Source organism: Ochotona curzoniae, unplaced genomic scaffold (assembly GCF_017591425.1).
Source record: "Ochotona curzoniae isolate NIBS_2020 unplaced genomic scaffold, NIBS_Ocur_1.0 scaffold_4683, whole genome shotgun sequence".
In the NCBI taxonomy this organism is placed as follows: domain Eukaryota; kingdom Metazoa; phylum Chordata; class Mammalia; order Lagomorpha; family Ochotonidae; genus Ochotona; species Ochotona curzoniae.
The window spans coordinates 21,376,481-21,388,733 of record NW_024467121.1 but is presented as its reverse complement, the minus strand read 5'-3'; the positions used below and the strand labels follow the sequence as shown (position 1 = coordinate 21,388,733).

Genomic DNA, 12,253 nt, shown 5'->3' with positions numbered 1-12,253 from the left:
ACTCCTGAAGAAACTAAGTTTGTTTTTGAATTTTGCTTTTGAGTGGCTGTGTTTTTCTTCGGTTTTGGAAAAGAATATTAGGTTATAATAATTTCAGTTTTTAAAAAGTTCACTGGTTTGTGGTTGGATGTGCTTGAATAATGCAATTTTATACATATGCTTTTATATTATGGATATTTTTGTGAGTGCTGAAAGTGAAAGAAATGCTTGCTCTCCTTTAAAGATAAACCATATAGTTGGCATTAGATCTGCTTTATGATAAAAGCTTGGTTTGTGGATTTTCTGTCTTACTTCAAAAGGTATGATTTCTGCATCTGGTGCTATTTTTACCTTTTTGAGGTAGTTCTTTTTTTTTGGGTGCCAGAATAAGTTTTGCTTAGAATTTTCATAATCTTCTAAAATTACTTTCCTTATTAAATCAAGGAAATTGATAGAAAAGATAAAGTGCTTTTTCTTTCAGCTTTTAAATAATGGCTGCTAAGAGATAATTCTAGTTTGCTGTTAAAATGAAGAATGTAGGTTTATGGAAGGATCATGTAAGAAATCCAAGTTTTCCAGTATTTACACAATAACATGCAAAGTCCCAGGTGAAACTAATTTTAGTATATTGGATTTAAGCCTACATATTATTTTACTTGCAATCAGTTAATAGGCTATTTAACTTTTTTTTTTTTTTGCTAGATCTATTACATCTGTTTTGCAGCACAATTCAAAAATGCTCTGTAGTCACATGGAACTAATGACTGTTTATGGGGCAGCACATGCTGAAACACTGCCAGGTAGTGCTTAAGGTGCCTTCTTATTCTGAGAATCTTACTTTATAAACACTTTTTCCTCAAGATGCTGTGAATTTCAGACTGAAGAAGTGGCTTTAATGCCTTCCTCTTCCTGTTGACTGTGTTCCCTCTGAGCTTGGTGAACACAGGCCCAGGGCCCAGTGCGTGCTCAGTGATGAGTCGGGTGCGCAGTCATTTCCTGGGATGTCATTGTTAGAGTTATTTAGGTCTGCTTGTCAACAGTGTGTCAAGCAGTGTGTGAGTCCCTATCTACTAAGTAGATCGGCATTAAGCTGGGGCAATTTGAGAACTCCTGGAAGCCTGAACAGGTAGAGTACCTGGTGTGTGGACTTGTTTTCTGAATCATATTCAGGTATGGCTTAGAATTTTATCAGGGTGCTTTTTTAATATCGTGCTGCCACATAACAAAGAGTAAGTCTTTTAGCAAATTTTACGAAGAAGTGGGTATGTTTTATGACTCTGAGAGCCAGAGCTGAACAAAAGAGAAACTCTTGTGTATGATGCTTTAGTGGAAATTTGGAAGGAAGTCTGGAAGTTTTTTACAAAGTTACGGACAACTGTTTAGGTGTGTGCCTGAAGTTGTTTCTGCAGTGAGGGTGGCGATGGTATGGTCCTGTCTCGGGTTCAGAGCTTGGAGAGAACCCTGAAACCAGCTGAGCTCAGTGGAGCTCAATCTTTTCTTCTATCTTAACCCTATGTCCTAATAAACTTCTGTGGGTTCTAATCCACCACAATGTTTTACTTCTGTGTTTAATAACAAAATTAGCCCGCAGTACTAGTGTTCTCAGTGAGTTAACACAAGAAAGAAGGACTCTTCCCAGTGTCTGTACTATGAAGAAATTTCAAACAACCCAGTCAATAAACAATTTCCCTCTGCAAAACCTTGTTAGTGCAGACAAAAGGGTAGAATGTTTGGAATATGAAAGCATCAGGGACAGAATTGGAAACGGGTATGGTTACTCAAAGTTCCTTGTGTTGCAGGATGGTTGTAGTTCCTTTGGAAAAATACAGTGTTTTCATTTGCCTTTAAAAAGTATGGTGATCCACTGACAGCCTTTTAGTTAGAGAAGGACTACATATAGGGGAAGAAAATGGGCAAATGTAAGTGAAAGGATGCAAGATAGTAAATACATGGAATGGACTAATAGGAAGATCTAATATATATGAGAAATATAGTCAACAATAGTGTACTGTACACAAGATTTTAAGAAAGCTAAACTTACTTTAAATTCCATTTTCCCACTGACATTTAATTTATTTGAGAGATATACAGAGAGAAACAGAATTCCCATCTGCAGATTCACTCCCCAGATGTCTGAAATAGCTGGCCAAAGCAAGAAGCTGGAAGCTAGGAACTCAGTCCAGGTCCCCCACGTTTGTAGCCAGACCCCAGTTACCTGAGCCATCCCTGCTGTCTCCCAGAGAGCTGGAATCAGGAGGTGGAGGTGGGGGTCACACCCCGGTACTCTGAAGTGGCACAGAAGCATCTTAGCTGATATTCCAAATGCCTAGTTAGTCTTTAGGCTTTTATGCTGAATGAGCAGATTGTAGCTATTGTTGCCTCATGGGAGAAAACTGGGCAGCTGGGAGATGGTGAATGATTTGTCTCACTTTAATAATCATTTTGTTATATACATCATAGTATTCACCTTAAATATGTACCAAAACAGTCTCAGGAAATTAAAGCATTTAAGCAAGAATATTTGATACTCCAGCAAGTGTTATTTTTTGTAAAAACCCCTTTAGCATTTAAAGAGCCTCCAGATGGCTCATGTACTTACTGAGCAATCCTACCATATGTGTTGATACTGTTCTGATGCCTTCTCTCCACTTTGGGGCCCTCAAGACTTGGTTGAATACGGTTGAATACAGACTTCTTTAAGGAATCATTCCTATAGGTGAAATTTTATTTCTTATTAGCCAGAAATACCTGCGTGCTTCATTTGTAGTATTTTATAAGGAAATATATCCTCTTAAAAATCCTCAAGTCTTACACCAGGTTGAGTTTTAGTTTTGCAATTCTGCTGTGTACCATATTTGGAGATAGAAGCTTTTTGCCTCTATTCTTCCTACCCTTCTGTCTCAGGACTTCCTATTTTTCTTCATCATTAGCCATGTGGAATGGAAAGATAGGATGTGCCTGTCAAGATGCTGCTGAGTCGAGATTCTTTTTCCCTGTAGCTTCTCCAGTAACAGTCTTGGAAGTAAATGGTAAATCTAATTTTTATTGATGCCTTGGCTTTTACCACTTCATTTGACAATATTTAGGTGATTGTACATTGTTTTGTGACTGTCCAAAACTGCCCTGTTTTTCCTGGAAAACTATTACTGACTAAAGGACTCTGGTTTTTTTTTTTTTTTTTTTTGTATATTGCTGTGTTTTGACCACTCAGTGAATTAGGTAGCTGTAGCTTTATGAATCTGGTCTTATTTGAATCAAAGCCAAGTAGGCTTTTAGTCACTTATTTTTATAAATTTTTAAGTAAACAATTTCCTTAAAAATGTGAACTTTCCTATAAAATATAGAATACTATTCCTGATCACTTGAGAATATAATAGGTATGTATTTATTCTGTAATCCAGCATTTCTTTTTTTAAAGTTTAATTTTATATGCTTAAAAGAGAGACAAAATAGAGATCTTTCATCTGTTGGTTTATTCTCCAGATGTTCACAACTGGACCAGCCTTACTCAGGACCTTGAACCTCTGTGCAGGTGTCCCGCTTGAGGGGCAGGAGCCCAAGCACTTGCTTCCCAGGGTGTGTGTTGACAGAATCCGGAGCATCTTTTCAATAGTCTGAGAAAAATCTATTTCAAAATAAGCTGAAGTAAAAAGTTCAGGATTAGTGATCTTTTTTTTAGGTGGCCTTTCAGTTGATTATGTGAGGATACTTCAAAAATTGAACTAAAAGAAACTGACCTCAGTGCAAAAATTTTTAATGTTCTTACAGGTTTTTCATAATAGGCATTTCCATGAATTTTTTAAAAATTTATTTCATTTTTTCATAAATTTTTGAAAGTGCCTTCAGAATGAGCAACCAGGAGATTACATGCTATATAGAAACCTAATATTATCAAGCATTTTGATTATCAAGCATAAACTCTCTCTCTCTTTTTTTTAGATAATTACTTATTTTTATTTGAAAGGCAGGTTTATGGAGAGAAGAGACAGAGGTCTCCTTTGGCTGGTTCACTCCCCAAATGGTTGCCTTGATCTGAAGTCAGGAGCCGGGAGCTTCCTTTGGTTCTCTTGTGTAGGTGCAGGAGCCCAAGGACTTGAGCCTTCTCTACCTTGCAGGCTGTAAGCAGGGAGCTGCATCAGAAGTGCAGCAGCAGGACACAAACCTGTGGAGCTCATATGAGATGCCCGTAGTGACAGCTGGAAAATTAACCTGTTAAGCCACTGTGCCAGGGACCATCCCCTTTTTCTTCTTTTTTTTTTTTTTTTCTTCAAATAGATTGATTTATTTGAAAGACTGACAAACAGTTTCTTCTATCCACTAATGCTCTCCTCAAATGGTCACAGCAGCCAGGGTTTGGAGAGGCTGCTGCCGGGAACTGAAATTCCATCCTGGTCTTTCACATGGATAGCAGGGGCCCAAGTATACTCTGCCTGTACAGTCTGCCTGTACAGTCTGCCTGTCTTCCCAGGTGTGTTAGCAGGAAGCTACGCAGGTGTGATTCACACCTTTGCTGGGATGCCAGCATCATAGCAGTTGTACTGCAGTGTTGCCCTAGCCTAGCTGTGTGCTTGGAGAGAACCCCGTGATTCCTGGGAAACCTCAGCACAGCTTTCCTCTGTGTCCTGACGTCTCCTTTTGGAAGCCTCAAAAGGTACCTGTGTTTGCTAAGCACGTAATTACAGAGCACACCTTCTGCTTTGGGAATACTTGAGAATCTGGGGAAAGGGAATATTCTTAGAATGTTTCTTGTTATTGGATTTTCCATGTATTTGTATAATACTTTGTGCAAAGCTGTGTACTTTGTATCACCTTTGCTGGAATGCCTCTCCTCTGCTCTTCTTCGGGATAGTTGAGCAGATATCCAGAATGCCTGCAGGGCTTCCTCTGCCTTTCACATCTTTTGTTTCTTTTTGATACCATTCTGCCTTCCTTAGAAAGCTGAAAGATTAGAACTGGTTGTGACTTTTTATAAGCATAAGGAGGCAAAAAAAGAGTCCAACCTTAATTCTCCCTTCTTTTCTTCCTTTGCTATAACAAAACAATGCTCTGAAGAAAAGAAATAAAAGTATAGATTTTTCACTTGAGGAAAACTTGTTTATTGGAAGTTGGGTAGCTAAGGACACAAACTGGCACCCATATGGAATGCTCTAGGCTTGAAGGTAGAGGATAGCCTGTTGAGCCACGGTGCCAGCTTGTCTTTGAACTTATTCAAAGTGCCTTGAAAGATACATTTTTCTTTGTAACTTATTTGCTCTTTGTCTCCATAAGGAAAAGTTGAGGTTTCTGAATATTTTTATATATTTTATTACTTATTTATCTGAAAAGGCAGATAGATACAGAAAAAAAAAAGAGATATTGCTTTTTTTTTTAAAGATTTATTTATTTATTGGAAAGTCAGATATACAGAGAGGAGGAGAGACAGAGAGGAAGATCTTCCGTCCGATGATTCACTCCCCAAGTGACCGCAACGGCGGTTGCTGCCCTGTTCCAAAGCTGGGAACCAGGACCCTCTTCCAGGTATCCCACACGGGTGCAGGGTCCCAAGGCTTTGGGCCGTCCTCGACTGCTTTCCCGGGCCACAAGCAGGGAGCTGGATGGGAAGTGGAGTTGCTGGGATTAGAACTGGTGCCCATATGGGATCCCGGGGCGTTCAGGGCGAGGACTTTAGCCGCTAGGCCACGCTGCCAGGGCCCAAAGATCTTGCTTTGTTGATTCCCTTCCCAAATGGCCATAACAACTGTGTCAGTGCAGGTGGAAACCAGGAGCCTGGACCTTAATCTGAAACACAATCCATGGCTGTGGTTTTTTTTCCAAGTGCTTGAGCTGTCATCTGTGCCTTCTGGATTCTGATGGAACCCGGGTTGGAAGTAGAGTTGGAACTCAAACCCAGGAATTTTCATATAGGATGAAGACATCCCAAGTGGTGTCTTATTTTAAATATAAAATTTAAAAGATGAGGAAATTATGGACACACCTGGGCCATATTTAGGGATATATTGGGCAGAGAGGGGAAAGGTGGGAGAAAAGATGTTTCTGCTTTGATCTTGTGTCCCTGGGACAAGAGAACACCACAGAGTGCCCCTCTACATTGCCTGGCTTCTTATGAGCCCGGAAAGGGGAGTGTTTATATGATACCACCCCCAAGTCCTGGTGAGGAAGGGGTACAACCTGGGAAAGGAGTCATTTGATTGACAGGTAGGCAGACAATATGACAGGGCAGGGATGGCATAGCTTTCTGCACGTGACTCTAAGTTGAGTCACATTTCATTCCTCCATCAGAGGTTTCCGATCCTTATCCGTAAGTGCTGCTGAACGCTGTAGCTTGATCTCATCTTCTATAGCTGCTGCCTGCTGATTAGGGGCATAGTCTTTGCATATCCTAAATTCAGAAATCTCTCCCCATCTAATCTGATGGGTCCATCCTTGGATTCACTAATGAAACTCCTGTCTCCTGGCATCAGTTTGGCCTAGAACCTGCCGTTGAAGGCAGTTAGGAATGAGCCAGCACATGGAAGAATGCTCACTCTTTCGGACAGAAGATCTTCCTGCTCTGTCTCTCCTCCTCTCTGTATATCTGCCTTTCCAATAAAAAGAAATAAATCTTTAAAAGAGAGAGAGAGAGGCAGAGACAGAGAGGGAGGGGAAAATGGCCCAAAGTCAGGGCAGCATTGTGACATAGCAGGTTTTACAGCTGCCTACAATGCTGGCATCTCATTTGAGCATGTTTGGGAATCCTGGCTGCTGTACTTCTGATCCAGCTAGCTCCCTGCTAATGGACTTTAGAAGGTAGCAAAAGATGGCCTTGCTCTACAATGTTGCATGTTGAAATAGGCAAAATACGGAGAAGTGGGACCAGATCAATTGACTAAATCCTCACCTTGTGTGTTCTAGGATCTCATGTGGACACTGGTTCTTGTCCTGGCTGTTTATGGAAAATTATATAGAACAAACAGTAAATCTGGAACCAGTCTTATATCACTGTAGGTTAACTTGCTGCTAATTTGCCTGGGAAAGCAGCAGAAGATGGCCCAAATTATTGGACCCTTGCATCCATGTAGGAAATCTTTAAGAAGAAAAAAAAGTCTTGGAATAATGCTTCTGAGTTCATCATACATGGTTCCTAATTCCTCACCAGCATTACATATTCTCATTTTTTTTTTAATCTTTGTTTGAGAGTCACATCAATTTGTCTATTTAAGGTAGAAGATTAGTAGGGAATAAAGCTAGACAGACTCAGGAGTCGGGGCTGTTGTAGGAAGATCCTCACAGTTCTCCTTAAAAGGAGTAGTGTGTGAGCTGAGAGGCACATCCAGTAAATACCACCTTCTTATGTGTTGCTTCTATCCAAGCTGGTGCCTTCAGCTTCCCATAACAATTCCTTGTCTTTGTATCGTTACTGAAGTGCCTGTCCCCTCGCTTCTCTCCTTTTCTGTCATCTAGTCTTTGCCTATTGTGATTCAGTCTTCTCTCTCCTTGCCTTTTCTTACAAAGGAGGCCTGGCTCACCAAAAGAGCATGTGGCACAACAGTGTGTGTATTCTCTGCTGACCAGTCTTACTCCAGGGAGAAGGAAGTTGGCTGAAGCAGTGAGGCTTAAAAGTTACCACATCATACCTCCCCAGAGCACAATGAGTGAGGGATTGTTTGCCAGTTGAAGGAAATTGAGTGTTTACATGTACCTCAACGTGGACGCACCCTGAAAACATTATGCCTAGTGAAAGAAACCAGTCACAGAATGCTTCATTTACACCAAGTGTCCAGAATGTATCAGTCTGTAGCAGCAGAAAGTAGATTAGTGTTTTGGAGTAGCTACTTTAGGGCTGGAATGATAACTTAGGAGAATAAAAAGTGTCTTGTTCGTGGGAAAACTGAGGTTGAGGTGAGAAAATGATATTTTCTTCTGGGGTGATGATATGTTTTTGAGTCGAAATGTTTTTGGTTTCTAGGTGATAGTTGCTCAATTTTTTTGACTATACCAAGAACTATTATATATTTTAAATGAAATGTGTAGTATATGTGGGAGCTAAAATTGAAAACAAAAAAAGAGAAATGTCTGTGTCAGTACTGCTGCAAATATAGTTTTATAAAACTTCATTTTATACCTTTGGCAAGCTGGTGCTTAACTTCTTGTACTCCTATATAGATTTAGTGGTTTGTGATTACTTTAAAATTGACTGTACATTTATAAAATGGTCATTTTTCCACAATTTGTTGTTTATAACCCTTGCTTACATTCCTGCTAAGCTAGGGGTTTTTTTGATTTTCACTTGTTAAGCTTCTTATTTGGTGAAGTATTAAACCTTTCTACTGTAATGAAAAAAAATTTTTTTTAAAGATTTATTTATTGGAAAGTCAGATATACAGAGAGGAGGAGAGACAGTGAGAAAGATCTTCTGTCCGATGATTCACTCCCCAAGTGAGCGCAACGGCCGATGCTGTGCCAATCCTAAGCCAGGATCCAGGACCCTCTTCCAGGTATCTCACACAGGTGCAGGATCCTCGACTACTTTCCCAGGCCACAAGCAGGGAGCTGGATGGGAAGTGGAGCTGCCGGGATTAGAACTGGCACCCATATGGGATCCTGGCGTGTTCAAGGCGAGGACTTTAGCTGCTAGGCCATGCTGCCGGGTCCAAAAATGAAAATTTAAAATATGCTATTGCAATCATAAAGGAGGTTGGAGAGGGAAGAAGAGATATATCATGTGCTTAGAATTGTATCTATGAACTATATTCAATCTCTTAAACCTAATTAAAACTTTAAAAAATAAGCTAAAATATAGTGCCGTGATAAAGAAGAACTCAGAAAAACATGCATATTAATTAGAAAATATATAGTGGAGAAGTGTGAAACGAAGGCAGCAGTGAAATTCTTAATTCTCTTTTCATTTCAATAATCAGCTGAAAGAAAATAATGAGAACTTCCATTTTATGCCATATTAAATTTGTAACTGTAACTGCTATTTTTATGGTGTGTTATCAAATAAATTAATGTTATTTTAATTTTATTGCTGTTTTATTACTTGTATTTATAAGTTTGCATTGAGTTGATAGTTCTCTTACAATTACAAGTGTGTAAACCTTTAATTTTTTTCAATCTTTGAGTGAGCTTATTGTTTTTCAGTGCTTTCACTATAATCATTGCAGACAAATAGTGGTGTAGTTGCCTGAAATTCAGAATGTTAAAGTTATCTGTCCAATGCCTTGATTTTATTTCTGATGAAAGTCTTATCCAAGCTCTTGAAGCATTCTGACCAGAGCTTGGGCCGAATGAAGCTTCCAGTTTCTTACAGCCATATTTCTCTTCTTGTCTTTTCTTTTCCCTTACTCTCAATACTTACTAAATCTACCTTTTATTGGTCATTTCTTAAACATCTGCTTTTGTCACTTCAAATATTCTTATATGGAAATTTAACTTAAATCTTTATCTTGTTTGCTTTCTCCCCCATACACTGCAGTCAACCTGGTAGTACGATAGAAGGCACTCGGTGATTGATTGATAAGGGCCTCAGTTTTGCCTTTAGGAAACCATGGAAACTTGGCCTTCAGAATTCAGACAAGCACCAGCTTGGAAACATTTGGAAGTCTTGTCCGAACGTGCTTTGCCTTTGAAATGTTGTAATTATTGAATTGGTCTCCTAGATGTGTTTAGAAGCATTCCTACCTCCATTTTTTCTTTAACATAGACTTTTGTTGGGACATTGTCAAGTTATAACTTTTCTGGATATTAGTAAGGTGGACAACTATCATTTTATTAAGGAGGAGTACGTGTACGAAGGAAGTCATTAAAATAAAAAATGTGAGCCCAGCTTTGTGGCATACCACAGGTTGGGCTGCTGCCTGTGATACCAGCAGGATGCCAGTTTGAGATCCTGTTATATTTCCTATCCAGCTCCCTGGTTATGTCCCTAGGAAAGCAGCAGAAGATAGCCCCAGTGCTTGGGCCCTGGGCCCACATGGGAGACCAGGAAGAAGTTCTGGGCCCTGGCCTTGGTGACCATTTAGGGAGTAAATTAGCAGATGATCTCTTGGTTTTTCTGTCACTGTGCTTTTCAGATAAGTAAAAGTTAACCTTAAAAAAAAAAAAAAATGAAGGGCACAGCATTGTGACATTGTGGCAATGCCACTAGCTGTGACACTGGAATCCCATCCAGATACCAGTTTGAGTATGGGCTATTCTGATTTTAATCCAGCTCCTGCTAATATGCCTAGGAAAGCAAAGGAAGATAGCCCAAGTGCATGGGCTCCTGCACCCACGTAGAAGTTCCTAGGGAAACCCCTGGCTCCTGTCTTTTTATTGTCCCAGCTTTGGCTGTTGTGGCCATTTGCGGAGTGAAGCACCATAAGCAAAATCTTTCTCTCTGCTTCTCCCTGTCTCTGTAACTCTATTAAATAAATGAGTACTTTTATTTAAAATGAGCATGTATATGTGATTTAAAATATTTTCAGAATTGATCTTTATATTAAGTTTTTGCTAATATTGAGAACAGATTTGATGTGCTTCATAGATCAGATTCTTTAAAAATATTTTTTTAAGATTATCTTTTATGGAGAGGCAGATGTACAGAGAGAAGGAGAAACAGAAAGATATTCCATCTGCCAACTCACTTTCCAGATGGTCCCAACAGCTGCAGCTGAGCTAATTCAGAGCCAGGAACCAGGAGCTTCCTCCAAGTCTCCTGTATGTGTGTAGGGTCTCAAGGAATTGGGCCATCCTCTGCTGGCTCCCCATAGGCAGAGAGCTGGATGGTAAGTAGAGCAGCCAGGACATGACCCAACACCCAAATGGGATACTAATGCTTATAGGTGGAGGATTAGCCTGTTGTGCTGCCACACTGGCCCCACATGGATAGAATTCTAAGAAGATAAATTGTACTTTTCTCTTTCCTTCTTCTTTTTCTTTTTTCAGTTTACTTTATAATCACAGACTGATGATCAACTAAGTATTATGTTCTTCACGTAAAAAGCAGAAATTAGCCTATGTTTGTATTGGGAGCCTGAGGAACACAAGCTTCTAGAATGCCCTGGAAGCAGCCCACAAAATCCTGCCTTTACTGGGCTGCTGTGCATGTAGTCTCAGCTTTCCTGTTCAGGAAAGCCCCCAGGAGACCCTTTCTGCTCTGGGTCACCTAGCCTGGTAAGACTGGGCAGTAAAAGCTTCACAGTGTCCCCGCAAGGACGGCATCCGACAACATGCTCCTCTTGCTGGTGCCAGCAGGGCTACCCAATCAGAGAACACTGTGTAGTGAAACCTTGAGAGAAATTTTTACCTAATACACATTCCTTTTGTCCCGGAGAAAAGGGAGGAGGAGGAGGACAAACTGGTGAGAAGTAGACCTTATTCCCTTGAAAATTCTGTGTATGTCTGTGTGTCGGTGCGGCTGGCTCAGGTTCTGTCTGCAGACGTGTTCTCATCAAGCCTTGCTTCCCACTCTGTGTCACATTGAATTTTTTCTTGCACAAGACAAGAACTTACTCTACTCTCCTGTGCTGGCAGTTCTGCTTCCCTCTGACCCTTCCCTGCATCTGCATTTGAACTGAGCTTTGAAATTACCCGTGAAGTGCAACAGCATGGGTGATATCTTATGCCCCGTCCCTTAAGTCAAATTTTCAAAGTCTGTCTCCACTAACTTCAGCATCTGAGATTGCTGTGATTTTCTTCTTTTACCTTTAACATTTCAGAAGCTTCCTCCTAATAAAATACTATATTTTCATAATTTTGGTAAGGGAGACTATACTTTTTACTGGAGCTAGTTTTGAATTTCCTTTTTTAATAGATTTGGAATAAATACAATTAGATGAGTCCAATTTATTTTAGTCTAGCATTTCTGTTTTTTTTTTACTCTGATCTAATTGTATTTATCTTTTCAGTTTAGGAATGATCATAAAACAATTCTCATATTTTCTTTGAATTATTTAATTTGAACATAATTTTTAAGTTTGCATAGCATAAACCACAAGGATTTCTAATTATACTGATATGTTAGAAAATAGAATGAGTCCAGTAACTTAATTCATTTCCTTTTATGCTAATTAACGCTTCTTTTTTGGAATTTGCTGATTTGTCCTTGTTAATCTTTCACTGACAGTACTGTTAGTTCTGAAGTTTCCCCTGTATGTCTGTTTCCTGCCAGATATTTTATTTGATGTTATAAAATTAGTATTCTTTTTATTTATCTGAAAGACTAAGAGAATTATCTTTATTGCTGGTTCATTTTCAAGTGTCCACAACAACTGGGATTAGACCAGGTCCAACCCAGTAACCTGGATCCCAGCCC

General features: G+C 39.6%; 1 protein-coding gene across 3 annotated transcripts in view; it reads left to right on the top strand.

Annotated features, from left to right (window-relative positions):
* CNST (consortin, connexin sorting protein) overlaps positions 1 to 12,253 on the top strand; it is a 78,165-nt gene that overhangs the window by 1,612 nt on the left and 64,300 nt on the right. The window contains exon 1 of one of the 3 annotated variants that reach the window (XM_040968270.1): positions 493 to 1,105. The exons of 1 other annotated variant lie outside the window; for it this stretch is intronic. The gene's annotated coding sequence lies outside the window, so the exon portion shown is untranslated. Of the gene's footprint in view, positions 1 to 492; positions 1,106 to 12,253 lie in introns of those variants that run through there. One more of the 3 variants, XM_040968267.1, reaches the window with a different exon arrangement.